Source organism: Camelus dromedarius, chromosome 1 (genome assembly GCF_036321535.1).
Source record: "Camelus dromedarius isolate mCamDro1 chromosome 1, mCamDro1.pat, whole genome shotgun sequence".
Taxonomy (NCBI): domain Eukaryota; kingdom Metazoa; phylum Chordata; class Mammalia; order Artiodactyla; family Camelidae; genus Camelus; species Camelus dromedarius.
Window position 1 is genome coordinate 68,175,448 of NC_087436.1, and position 13,210 is coordinate 68,188,657.

Genomic DNA, 13,210 nt, shown 5'->3' on the forward strand with positions numbered 1-13,210 from the left:
CCAGACCTGAAAACTGGCACGGTTATGGAGACTGGGCAAATGATGTGGCATTTTATGGAGGCTATGATCTTCCTTTTCCTGCTCATCCATCTTTCTTTCCTTTGATCACACATACTAAGCAGTATCTTAGCTACCCACTTATTTTTCCCTTAAAATTCTGCATTCTATTACCATCTTCACAACTCTCTGTGGGTCAAGTTCCGGTGCTGCTCCTCTGACCTTAACAGATGTTATAATCATTGTGGCTCCTGGCTTCTAGAATTTAAGCGCCACTCCTGGTCTATATTACTTCAGAACTATATCATCCCTATTGCTATCAAAAAGCCAAGTTCCATTACAACCTCCTTCCCATAAACCCAAACTTTCAGAGAACGTCTCTGCTACACATTTTCATGATCCTGGACCCCTCTCACACTAATGCATTTCTGATGGGCTTGGTGAATGTTATGTCCTCCTAACTTTACTGTGGGTCTTCTGATGGGTTTTCTGGGCTCACGTAATATATCCACTCTAGCATGCCCATTTTCAAGCTTTTTTAATCCCTTCCTCTACCATTTTTCATGGCAATTCAGTCATTTCAATTTCATTCAACAAGGGCTGTTGTTTCTAGGGGTCATGTTTGCAGCAACTTTGTTCCATCACCTTGGTCCTTGTTAGGATATTAAGCCAGTATCCTGAGAGTGTGTCCCATGTGAATACATTTCCCCTTATTCAAATTTATATTTTGGCCTCTTTGATTTGATTCTGGCACCCACTAAATCCAGTCCCAAGTAAATTCCTGCAGCTCTTGCTGGTTCATGCTGGCTAATTTTTTGGAGATACTTTGGTATAAAGTCCTCTCCTCCCATTTCATGTCCACCTTATCTCCAGCTTAGTTATGCTTCAAATTAACTCTAGTTATTGGCCTAAAAGCTAAGAGAGTAGGAGGTAATCCTGAGAGGAGTCCCTGATGCCTTACAAGAAAGACCTCAGTAGTATCTTTCCACATAGTGATGTGCTAGTTTTTAATAAGGAAGCATGGATCACCTCTAGAGGATCCGAGGAGTCAGAGAAATTGATGGAGCAAAAAGCTGGAGGAACACCCACACAAATGTGTCAGGGTTCAGGTTTTCCAAGCAGATGCTAACTTTGGCTTAACAGTCCTGCCTTGGCTGAGCATTCAATCATCTCTGAAGGTCTGTAAATGTTGAATCTCGAGTTTGGTCATCAGTATTTTGTACCCTTCCACTGCATCTCCTCTCTTAGAAGTATCTCCAAAGTGTCCACTAATGAAATTTTAGCAACTAGGCCACAACTTTGTGCCAAGAATAAGGTATTTTTGCCAGGGGTACTACCTGGGATAGGATCCTCATTACCCATCAGGTGGTGAGCAATCCAGATCCCAAATTCCATCTAACTGGCTGTTTTACCAGACCTCTGTGTCACTTGAGTTCTTCAGGAAGCAGATTCTGAGACAGAGTTAAGAGTACAAAAGTTTCATTAGCAAGAAACACCCATGAAAGGAAAAAAGAAAAAAACAGAACCAAGCAGGAGATTCTGACAAAGTGTCTACAAGCCAGCAGGGTGCTCTGGTGTAAAAATTACCTGTTAGAGCAGTTCCATGTTGGGTGGATGCAGCCTGTCATACATAGCACAGTCTGGATTAGCCATTGGGTAAGGCCACTCTGAGAAGCATGCAACCCTGACTCAAAGGCTAGGCAGAAATGAAAGAGTTAACAGCCAGGGCTGTCTACTCATCATACTGGTCCAAAGATACAGATCATTGTCCATCACCGTTTTACTTCCAAGATCTTGTCAAAAAGCACTCAAGATTTTGAATTTTGATGCTCTAGGACATTGAACTGATGCCTCTGAGTAATAACATTACTAAAACAACCTCTGTTGAAGGTCAAATCCTTAGCTAAAATAAAAATGTAATTCCTGGCCAGCCTGGTCCTATATTACCGATAGTGAACAAGTAAGTGTGACAGGTCTTTTTCTTTAGTAAAGTGTGGTGATTGTTCCTTAGAAAGTGGCTTCCATGAAGGTGTTCGCAAATTGATTTTCTTACAGTTGTTCTTGATGCTTTTTTTGCAGCAAGTCTTATCTGAGTTAATCTATTACTTTCTATATTGCTATGACCATAACTCAGATAAAACATAACACATTTTCATTTTGTCACTCCATTATTTTTACAGTAAGTCAATATAATCTGACGTGAAGCATGCCTTGCTCAGCATTTATTGATCTGTTGGTTTGTTCATTGTTTACATCAAAACACCACTTGTCAGTTCTGGCCCTATTACAATTATCTTCTCATAGGGGAAATGACAGCTTCAAAGCCCAAATATGAGTCAATTTCCAAGGTGAGTTACTCTCAAGATGCTGGTACAAAAGGTGTACCCCACTTCCTCCCTCTAGGCATGAATGATGGATAACTTTCATTTTCTAGCACAAAAAGAGAGACGCATATATCTACCCTAACAAGATATCACTTTCTCCAATACAAGAGAAAGGTATTTTAATTTGCATCACAGTGCATGAGCACACAGTAGATGTTGAATAAATGATAATCATTATTAACATTGGTTCAAACAACTGTGGACATGTCTAGTCATCAGCAGGAATCAATTTTGGTGAGGTGTGATGGAGAATAATGAGACAAGCCAAGTTGGAGCAACGTTTCTAACATCCATGGAAATTAAATTGGTCTTTCAAACTTCTCATGAGGCAGACAACAAACAATGGTAAGCATGATTTCTCAAGTGCCTAAGCTTCTTCTTGTTTATTTTAGAAGTATTCTGCAACCACATCAACTCTCTAAAATCATAGAAATATTAGAATTTTACTAACACTTCTACTAGCTAACTTATTGCACTAATATTTTCTAACTTCTTATTTTACTATCTACTCTTATTTCTAAAAAGCAATTTAACTTCTAATTCAGTCAGTAACCCTATGGACCCAAGCATACATTCACCACATTCCTAAATATAGAGAATTGTGCTTCTGATACCCCTTTTAATAAAAATGTCCTTAGCCTTTCCCCCTTGCATGTGAAAGTTATATTAAACCATTCCTGGGCTCAGCTAAAAACCTCCTTTCTTCATGAACTCTCATAAATAAGGACTACCTACGCATATCTCTCTTATCTCCTATAACATATTTTGATTTCTTCACATGTTTCGGCACTTGAAAGAGAACTGCTTTTCTTGTCACTGCCATTCAGTGAATCACTTTTATAACACACATTGCAGCCTATCAGGCTAACAGAGTTTGTGTGATCTTTGGTAAGACTCTGATTCTCTGAGCCGAAATTCTAGTCATTCCCAGCTCTACAATTTTGTAATTTTATGAGTTGGCTTAGATTCTTAGCCTGGTATTATGTCCTAAGCAATTTTTATTATCCTCTCAGCACCCTCCAAAATAGTTAACTTAGTACACACATAGGAGTATAATAAGTACATGCTGAATCAATGAATGAACGAATTCAGTAATTTAAGGCTTCACTGACTTAGAAAGTATACTTTGGGTAGAGAAATTTAGTTATAACCTCCACTGATTGTTTATGTTATTGCAAGCCTTAGCCACTAATCCACTTAGATTTAAAAATGACTCACTAATTTCTTTTTTAATTTCAAAAGAGTTTCTCTAGACAACAGGGTCACAGTTAGATATACACATACAAACAATGACAGATTTGTTTGAGTTGGGCAATCACTTTGATAGGCAATTTTTCAAAAATAAATAGATCATTTTTTTAACATTGTTTTCAAATTGTTGTAAAGGCAACTTCTACTAACCATGTTCAAAACCATTATAAAAGCTGAAGTAGCTTAAAATATGCATGTATGTATGCATATGTATATAAATTACTGAAAACAGCTGAAAAGGAAAGAAGCAATAGCCTAAATCTATCCAAAATTTTAAATAGTGTCAAAACTTATCACTCTTTTAAAGTTTGTATATGAAAATAAAAGTGAAATTAGATTAATCATAGAGACTTTAAGCCTGATTAAAATCCAGCAGGATGTGATATTTGTTCCTCTATGAAGATAGAAATGAGATGTTTCTGATTATATCCTACTCATCCCGTTGGTAAAAAAAGGATCTCCTTCTCTAAATATTACAAGATGCCTGAGCACATGCTCCCCAACAATGGACACACGAGATTGAGAGAAGTTTGTTAGTCATATATACTCACAGCTCAAGGGAAGGAGACACTATATACTGTGCAGGGGTTGCATTCAGGAGCAGAGTGAACCAACAGTGGCTGTGGGTAGAAAGTTTATAGTAGCAAGAGGGTAATGTGCACCTTGTTCCTGCCGTAGGATGTGGTTGGCTTGTTGAGTAATTCTATGTGCAGGAAGGGAAGTGTAATCCATCAGGTTGAGGACCAGGTAGGGTGCAGCTAGTCCAGTTAACAGGGGAGCTAGCTGGGCGGGGAGCCTTTTTTGCCAGCGGAAAGTACATCTGACAAGAGCAAGGGAAGCAACTCACAGTTAGGTCTTTGGGGCCCTGTGAGGCTCAAAGATATCAAGAAGCACTTGAAATATTAGGCCTTACAGTACTTGAGCAATGTCAATATGAGACCAAGATCAGGGTATATAAAAGGAGAGAAGATTGTTAGACATTTATAATTTACTATGGTTAGCAAAGGAGAAAGGGCAGGGAGGGATAAATTCAGATTTGGGGAATTAACAGACACCATTACTATATATAAAATAGATAAACAACAAGGACCTACTGTATAGCACAGGGAATTATATTCAATTTCTTGTAATAACATATAATGGAAAACAATTTGAAAAGAAAGAGAAAAAATATATATGTATATGTAGAACTGAATCACTTTGCTGTATACCTGAAACTAACATTGTAAATCAACTACATTTCAATAAAAAATTTTTTAAGTTTTTAAGTTACTAGTCCTATGTTAAGTATTTTATGTATGCAGCCATTCATATATACAAGAAACAAGAGATAATACCCAAATGGCTGTGAGTGACACCTGAAATTGAGTATTTGGTATCAATAGATTTATAATACTGTAATTTTACTAACTTATGGAGCAATGGAGTCTTAAAGTTTATTTATACTGAATATTTAATTTATCTAGCATGTAAGTTAGAAAAGAATAAATAGGACAAAGGGAGTAAGAAGCCCCTCCACACACACACACACACACACACACACACACACACAAGGGAGAGAAAGAAAACGACGAAGGAGAGGTAGAAAAGAAAGATAAGGAGGAGGAAAGATCACTTACTTAATCTTCCTTGCCACCACTCGCTTAAGTGTGAAGAGAGATCTCACCAGAGTCTTTCAAGACAGGAATGGTCCAAAACCATTATAAATGCCTTTGAAATTAACAAGATGTTGGTAAATTACAATTAACATTGTGAAAATACAAGCATTAAGAACCCGCACGATTTAGCATGAATATATCTGCCAAGCTGTCAGAGCCGTAGAAGAAGCTTTTATCCTGACTTTCAACTGCAAGTACATCAAAGACCATGAACATCAAGCTTTCCCCCAGGAATTACATTTGCTATTCAATAAGCCCTGGGGAAAATGTTTCAGACATATCCTGGCTGTGTCCCTGTCAACATTAGACTGGGCCAGGGACAAATCCTAACAATTACACTGCATCTTGTAAAACATCTTTATATTCTTTTAGGAAATAACTTCATACTCATCCATTTTTATCATGATGTGTGCACTACTACTTATTCCCTAGAAAATAAATGATAGCCACACTTTCCCCAAAAAGCTTGCAATGTCTTATCCATCAGTCCCCAAAGCAGAGAGTGCTATAAGCTGTTAAGGAGATTCTGGAAATGCTTTTGGATGGGAGGATCAGGAGGCTCTGATGCTTAGAGGTATAGAGCAGGGCAGGGCATGCATAAATGAATATCATCAGTAAAGCTTTGCTTAAAGGATCAATCACTCTGACTCACAAGAATGAGAGATTTCCAACACCACCTAGATTTTAACTTGGGTATCTTAAAGGCAAAGAATTTTATAAAGTCAAGTAGAATCACCCTATAAATCTGAATGAAGCAGATGGAAACCTAATGGAATTTTTTTAACCAAATTTAGTTTGGTTAAACTGAGGGTTTATGTAAGACACTGTATCAAATCCCTACATAATAAAATGGAGCTATAAAACTGAGTTGAAGGTTGGTTCCAAAATGTGAGTATTTTTAAAAGACATTTACCTTTGTTTAGAATTATAAATTCTCCTAGCCCTGGACATGCACCCTATCTACTTCTTCTTGACTGCTGAAGCAGAGGTCCTATCAGATTCCCAACTACCTCCTTTTTCTCTTCTTTCCCTTCTTAGAGACTATTCTCCAGTCATTCTCTCTTCTGCAACTTTAGCCTTCTTCCTCTCTACTGAATCGTCTCATTCAATGTTCCAACATGTTTTAATTCCATCTGTATCTTAAAAAGATAAAATTTTGTATTCATATTCCCCACCCTGCTTATCCACACTATTTCTCTGCTTCACTCTACAAAGATGCTTCAGTGTTTAGACTATCTTCAATTCCTCATCTTCCATTCACTTTTCATGTAATTTCACATTAATACCTACAGCTACCACACTGCTGAAAATGCTTTTTCAAATGTTACCAAATATCTATATTGCCAAATCCAGGGTCTTCTTTTCTGCATGTACCTTACTTGGTTTATCATTCAAAACAGGCTAGATTTTCCGTTAGTAACAAAAGACCCAAACAACTACAACAGCTGATTTTTTACCCATGTTATATGTCCATCACAGATCAGCTATGGTGTGCCTTCACTGTAGAAGCCAAGTTGATGCTGGTGGAGCATCCTCTCCTTGGAACATTGCTGTGTTATGACTGAAGGAAAACAGGTAAGTGCCATACGTGCTAGCGAGAAGTGACATGTCACTTCTGGTAAAAGCAAGTCTATTGCCATGCAAGACTTTAAAAGGGAGGGACAGTGAATATTGGTGAAGAGTATGTCAACTTGGCATGTCAACTATTTTTACATAGTTGAATATGCTTTCTTTCATTTGTTAACACTCCGAATATTTTGCTTCCACTGGCACTGTCCTTTCCAGATATTCCTTCTACCCTTCTGGCTGGTCTTTTCAGCCACTTTTGTTGACTACTTTTCTTATCTAACCTCTGAAGAGATTGGAATTCCTCAGGGTTCAGTGTAAGGCTTTTAATCACTATACACTCTTTCCTTAAATGTTCTTATCCACTTCCATGATTTAAAATATCACCTATATATACAATTTGAAACATGTATCTCTAGCCCAGACCTCGCTTCTACACTCTAGGTTTACCTATCCAACTATTTCTTAGACACATATTCTCTTAGATATCTCACAAGCATCTAATATTTAGAAAACCCAAGACAAAACTTTTGATCTCCTGCCAAACCTGTTTCCCCCTCAGTCTTTCCATCATGGTAAACTGCATTTTCAGCCATCTAATTGTGCCAGAAACCAGAGAGTTGCTCTTATTACCTCACTCTCTTTCACCCCCACATCCAATCCATTACCAAGTCCTGGTGAGTCTATCTCCAAAATGTTCTCAAATAAGTCTGCCTGTCACATTTCTCCACCCTAGTTTAAGCCAGTTATGTCTGTCACTTTAATTACTACAGTAGTTATCCTCTTAAATCCTCCTGATTTTCTTTTTTGCTCATTCTCCTGTATTTCTATGATTTCTTTATAGAGAAATTAGGCTGATCAATTGAAAACCAAATCCAATTTGATCTATCAATCTCTTGTTCAAAACCATAAAATGGTTTTCCACTACATTTTTAAAAAATAATAAACTCCTTAATGTGTCTTAAAAGGCACTCTCTGAATCCAAAAGACCTCTTTCCAATCTCATCTCTGCCCTTTCCTTCTCAGTCTCCAGCAAACTGCTTTCTCTCCAAGTCTAGGAACATGGCAAGATCTTTGCTGACTCAGAAACTTTGTAAATGCTGTTCTTTCTGCATGGGTACCTTTCTCTTCCTCACTGCCCTCATCTTACTCTTAACTAACTGCTACTTACCTCTCCATCTGAGCTAGATAATTTCATTAAGAGATCTTCCCTAGGAATCCAAACTAGTATTATGTTAGTTCTTACACAGCACCATATTTTCTTGCATCACACTTTAAATATTGAGTATTGCATCAGTTTCCTAGAGCTGTTGTAATAAGTGTTACAAACTGGGGCTTCTAATAAAATAAATTTATTCTCTTATAGATATGAAGGCTAGGAGTCAGACATCAAAGTCTTGAAAGGGTCGTGCTCTCATGGAAAGTTCTGGGGAAAGAGACTCCCTTGCTTCTTCCTTGCTTTGAGGGGACAGCAGGAAATCTATGGCATTCTTTTGCTTGTAGATATATCACTTCAATCTCTGCCTCTGTCTTCCACACAGCTGTCTTCCTGGCATCTCACACTGTCTGCTTTCTGTGCATGTCTCTATGTCCAAATTTCCCTCTTCTTGTAAGGACACCAGTCATTGGATTAGGCCCACCATAATCCAGTATAAATACAAATAGTTAACATACATCCATTATTGTTATTTATATTTCAAAAAGTTGTGGCAAATATAACCACTACCACAATTAAGATATATGATATTTCCATCACTTCAAAATATTTCCTCATGCCTCTTTGCAGATAAGCCCCCTCCCTAAACCTACCCCACCTCAGCTACAGGGAACTACTGATACGTTCACTGACACTGTAATTTACCTTTACCTGTTCTAGAGCTTCTCATGAATAGAATCATAAAGTATGCCTGCTTTTATATCTTGTTTCCATTTACTTAGAGTGGTATTGTAGTGATTTCTCCACAGTGTTACTTGTATCAATAGCTTATTCCTTTTACTGATGATTAGTTTTCCTTGTATAGATACACTACAATTTGTTTCTTCATTCACTTATTGATGGATGTTGAAGTCATTTCCAGGTTTTTAGCTATTAGAAATAAAGTCTCCATGAACATTCTTATACAAGTTTTTTGTGGACAAATGTCTAATTGTTCTTGAGTAAAAACATATTAGTAGAATTGCTACATTATATAGAATTTCCATTTTTAATATTACAAGAGCTCTCAAATAGTTTCTCAAAGTGGTTGTAACATTTTATACTCCTCTTAGTAATGTATGAGAGTTCCAGTTGCTACACATCTTCAACAACATTTTGTCTTTTTCAGTCTTCTTAATTTTAGCCATTCTAACGGGTATGCAATAGGATCTCACTGTAGTTTTAATTTCTATTTCCCTGACTATTAAGGATGTTGAGCATCTTTACAAGAGCTTACCAACCATTTATACACCTCCTGATTATTTGTTCAAATCTTTTGCACATTCTATACTGGGTTATTTGTTATTGAATTGTAAGAGTTCATTATATATTCTACATACCAATTCATTTTTCAGATGCATGTAATGCAAATATTGTCTTGCAACCTGTAGCTTGCCATTTCATTTATGTAAGTCTTCTAAAGAATAGGTTTGTTAATTTTTATAATTGATAATTCATGTTTTTGTGTCCTAAGAAAAGATCAAGAAGACTTAATTCTATATTTTCTTCTAGAATTATAGGTTTTGTTTTACCTAAGTATATAATATGTGAAACAAGAGTAATGGTTCATTTTTCTATATGGATATCTAGTTTTTCCAATACCATTTCCTTCGAAGACTGTCCTTTCCCTACTGAGTTTCCTGACACTCTAGTTAAATATCACTTAGCCATATTTGTGTCTCTATATTTTTATGGGCACTCGATCTGGTCATTGATCTATATGTCTTTTCTTATACTCGTATCACACTGTCTTGATTTCCGTGGTTTGTAACTCTTGAAGTAGTGTACATTCTCCAAATTTCTCTAGTTCTTCTTTTTCATGATTGTTTTAGCTTTTGTATAGCCTCTTAAATTTTAAAAACTGGTTGCTAATTTCTACCACCATAAAAAAAAAAATACTCTACTGATACTCTGACTAGGATTGTTTTGTGCATATATCTAAATGTGGGAACAATTTATATTTTAAAATGTTGTCTCTTAATTCATGGACATAGTATATCTTTCCATTTACTTACATCTTTAATTTCTATCAATAACGTATTGTAGTTTTCAATATATATGATTTACATATTTTTTAAAGTTTATCCCCAAATATTTTATGTTTTGATACCCTTGTAAATGGTATTTTTATTCGTTTTCAATTGTTTGTTGCATATGCATAGTAATAAAATTGTTGGGTTTTTTTGTTTGTTTGTTTGTTTGTTTGTATACCAATCGTGTATCCTGCACCCGATGTGAATTCACTTATTAGCTCTACTAGTTTTGTTGTAGATTCCTTGGGATTTTGCATATACAACAAACATGCTCTCTGTGAATAAAAATAGTTTTACTTCTATTAAATCTGTTTGCCTTTTTAAATTTCTCTTTATATTATTACACTGGCTAGAGCAGCTACTACAATGCTAAACAGAAGTGTTAAAAAAGATACCCTTATCTTGTTTCCAATTTTAGGGGGAAAGTATCAGCATTAATAACTGTCACTTTAGGGTATTTATAAATGTCCTTTATCAGACTGAGAAAGTTTACTTCTATTCCTACTTTGTTGAGATTTTTTTTTTTATAAATAAATGGCTATTTAATTTTGTTGAATGCTTCTACATTTTTAGAGGGTTATATTGTTAATTTTCCTTTTTCTATTAAAATAGTGAATTACAGTTACTAATCTTCAAATGTTTAAACAATCTTGCGTTCCCAGGAAAATCCCAACTTGTCATGATGTATTTCCTTTTCATATGTCATTTGATGTGATTTTGTTAAGGATATTTTTTTCCTCTTACGTTCACGAGAGATTTTTCTCCTGTATTTTTGTTCATTTGTTTGTAAAGTATCAGTCTGGTTTTAGTATCAGGATAATTTTAGCCTCAAAAAAAAATGAGTTCAGACAGTGTTCTCTTCTCCTGAATTTTTAAAAAACATTTGTGTTGTAACGGTATTTATTTTTCCATACATGCTTAGTAGAAGTCACCAGAGAAGCCATTCAGACTGTGAGAAATGTATTAATTATTAATTCAATGTCTTTAATGGATATAGAGCTATTTAGATTTCCCATTTCTTATTGTACAAGTTTTGGAATTTGTCTGTTACATCTAATTTGTCAAATTTAGTGGCATAACATTGTTCATAATATTCCTTAATTGTTGTTTTAATGTCTGTAGGATTTGATGTCTCCTTTTTCATTTCTGATGTTGGCCATTTGTGTGTTCTCTAATTTTTTCCCTGATAAGTTTAACTAGATTATCAAATTCATTAATGATTTCCAAAAAAAATACAAGTTTCAATGTTATAGATTTTTTTCTATTTCACTGATTTCCTTTATTTATTATTTCCTTCTTTAAGACATTAATTTTAGGCATTTTTCCTTGTTTAATACACAAATTTAAAGCTTAAATTGCCACTAAGCACTACTTTGGCTTAATGAAAAACCTTATATTGTGTTTTCATTACCATTCAGTTCAAAAGATTCCCTAATTTTCTTTTTGATTTTTTTTTCTATTTGGGGATTTTTATAAATATGAAGAAAGTTCCTGTTCATTATTAAATAATAATCCTTTGTGCTCGAAGGACATACTGCATATAACTTCAAATATTTTAAGTATGTTAATAATCCTGTTATGCTTAGTATATAGTTTATTTTAGTGAATATTCCAAGTGCACTTGAAAAAAATATGTATTCTGCTGTTGTCAGGTACAGTATTCCACAACTATCAATTAAGTCCAGTTTCTTGTAGTATTGTTCAAATACCCTGTCTCCTTAGTGATTTTCTGTCTTCCTATTCTATTGATTACTCAAAGGATGGTACTGCAATCTACAACTATCATTGTGGATTTATCTATTTCTTATTTCACTCCTTTAGTTTTTGTTCCATGCATTTCAAAATTCTCCTAAGTTTATCTTCTTGATAAATTGACTTTTCATTGCTATTAAAGAACATTAGAAATATTTTTGTGAGATGCACTGTGGCTTCACTAGCGATCGCTGCTCTTGTCGGGTCTGAACCTCCCCAACCCCTCCCCCAGGAGACCGTTGTGGTCGGCCAGGCCCTGCTCCTTGGTAACCACGTGTGACCGAAAGGCCGTGATCAAAAATGCCGGTATGTCCGAGGAGATGCAACAGGACTACATGGAGTGTGCTACTCAGGCACTGGAGAAGTATAATAAAGAGGACATTGAGGCCCATATCAAGAAGGAGTTTGACAAGGAGTACAACTCTACCTGGCACTGCACTGTGGGGAGGAACTTCGGTAGTTAGGTGACACGTGAAACCAAACACTTCATCTACTTCTACCTGGGCCAAGTAGCCATTCTTCTGTTCAAATCTGGTTAAAAGCATGGACTGTGCCACACACCCAGTGATCCATCCAAAACCAAGGACTGTAGCCTAAATTCCAAATACCAGAGACTGAAATCTTCAGCCTTGCCTAAGGCAACACCTCAATCTTTGAACCTTTATTGTGTTGTTGTGTACAGGGCATTCTCTACTAATTTGTTGTGGCTATAAAGCAATTAGCAAAACAGCTTACATTTGTATTTATTTTCTATTGCATACCTCTCTGCCCCATGTTCTTCTCTTCAAAATCCATTCCTTTAAAGAAAATAAATCCATTGGAGAAAAAAAAAAAAAAAGAAATATTTTTGTGCTTTAAGTCTATTTTATCTATTATTAACACAGACATTTCAGTTTTCTTAATGATGAGGGTTTGCACAATGTAACTTTTCCATTATTTACTTTTACTTATCTGTGTCTACATAAAAAGTGCATTTTTTGATAAAAAGTATGCAGTTATTTTTTAATCCAGTTTGATCATCCCTGACTTTCAATTGGAGTATTTAGATGGCTTATGTTTAATATAATTTTCAATATAGTTGAGTTTAAGTCTACCATCTTACTGTGGTTCTGTTTAGGCCATCTGTTCTTTGTTCCCTTTTTTGTATTTTCTCACTTCATTTTATTAATTAAGGTTTCTTTCAATACGTTTTATCTTCACTGTTACATTATTATATATACTGTCTTATTTTATGTTTAATGATTGCTCTCGGGTTTATACTTGCATCTTTAACTTATCACAGTCTACTTTCAAATAACATTGCATTATTTTGAATCATGTAAGAACTCAGTAACAGTATACTTCCATGGCTCCCTCCCCTAGACCTTTTTGCCA

The 13,210-nt window shown here is 35.5% G+C and overlaps 1 pseudogene; it reads left to right on the forward strand.

The window, feature by feature from the left end:
• Window positions 1-2,306: 2,306 nt before the first annotated feature.
• Window positions 2,307-12,491, forward strand: LOC116156337 (dynein light chain 1, cytoplasmic-like; annotated as a pseudogene).
• The last annotated feature ends 719 nt before the right edge of the window (window positions 12,492-13,210 follow it).